We start from the raw sequence: 1,768 nt of genomic DNA, 5'->3' as shown, positions 1-1,768 counted from the left end.
GTACTAGTAAGGCAGTAAGAGGGACGCGGGTGGCGCTGTGGTCTAAACTGAGCCTCTTGGGCTTGCCGATCAGAAGGTCGGCAGTTTGAATCCCTGTGACTGGGTGAGCTCCCGTTGTTCAGTCCCAGCTCCTTCCAACCTAGCAGTTTGAAAGCACACCAGTGCAAGTACATGAATAGGTACTGCTGCAGTGGGAAGGTAAACGGCGTTTCCGTGCGCTGCTCTGGTTTCGCCAGAAGCGGCTTAGTCATGCTGGCCACATGACCCAGAAAAACTGTCTGCGGACAAATGTCAGCTCTCTCGGCCAGTAAAGCGAGATGAGTGCTGCAACCCCAGAGTCGTTCGCGACTGGACTTAACTGTCAGGGGTCCTTTACCGTTTTAAGACAGTAAGAATTTGAAAGGCAACATTGTTCTTGCTATGAAGAGACTGTGCTTAGCTTTCTTTGCTTGGAAAAGCCAGAACTGTATACAAGATGCCTACAGGGTTTGAATCCCATAACCTGAAAACTGGTGTGGACCCATTTGAAGCTCATTTCACAGTTAGCAGCTTTCCCTAGGGATTGGAGCAGCAAGAATTTCCTGGACACTCCATTTGAGGAAGGCTACAGCACATCAGAGGATGCTTCACAATACAACTGCCTGCCTTCACATGTGTTACGAGTACAAACTGTTCCCAAAATTGAACCATGCCCACATATTTCTTTATTTATAACTAGAATGCAACCTGTAATGTACAAATTACAGGGTAAAAGGCACTACAGTGTTCCCTTGAGCTGTAACATGGGAGAATGCCAGCAACAGCATTGGTGAACGATATTTACAAAAAAAGATGTTTAAGCAAACATGCAATGTCTATCACTCACCCAGATTATTTTGAGCATCCAAGTAAGGGCAGGTTCATGCTGGAAGTATACATCAGTTTACTGCTAAACCTACAACTGGATGTGTCCCTGTGACTAAAGTTCACATTTGACCAGCAGTAGTTTGGTATTAAATTACTGCTCAAAGAGCCAGAAATAGTTTATCACTGTTTCCGTCGAGAAGCCTCAAAAAAGAGACAGTGCAGACAGTTGTGGGGTATGGCTGCTTTTGTTCTACTGAGCAAAAATAGTAGGGTGGTGTTTTAAAAGGCAATCACTTCTGTACAACCCTAAAAAGAAAAAGGCCTACTTTTCTTCCCAGCATGGGGGCAAAGCCAAGAGGAACAGCAGTAGTCTAATGCCAACACTGCAAGCATTTAAAAAGTACTTTACTTCTGGAGTTAAATGAGGAAAACAAGCTCCAGCTTTCAAGATGGCAATGGGGGATTGGTCAGGTCCTTGTTAAAGCCATAAAATCTCTTACTGAATATTGGGGGCGGCGGGGGGGAGCACGAAAGTTGTATCCCTCAAATTGTTAAAAACTTTATCTTCAACACTACTAAACAGGGACTAAAATTACGAGTCTTATTTTGTGTGCAGCCACAAGAATTAGTAGCGTTGGAAGGGATAGAGGGCACACGATAGAAAGAACCATTAGTTATGAGGAAAGACAGAATAAACGCATTACGTTTTGAGCCTGTACAAATAGTGAAACTAGCATTACTAGCAGATAGACCAAACCACAACAAGGAAACCACATGCTAAAACAGATGCTCTTTGCTGCATGATCCACTTTGAAATCAGGTATGGAACAGGCTTCTTCCTCATTGACTACAAAGCAGAACTGGTTCATATGCAGCTAGCTCACCAAGCAGCAAATCAGGTGAAGAAGGAACTTATGTCACC

This window comes from Podarcis erhardii (genome assembly GCF_964252035.2).
Source record: "Podarcis erhardii genome assembly, chromosome: 6".
In the NCBI taxonomy this organism is placed as follows: Eukaryota; Metazoa; Chordata; class Lepidosauria; order Squamata; family Lacertidae; genus Podarcis; species Podarcis erhardii.
The sequence above is the reverse complement of the archived record's forward strand: the minus strand, read 5'-3'. Positions refer to the sequence as shown.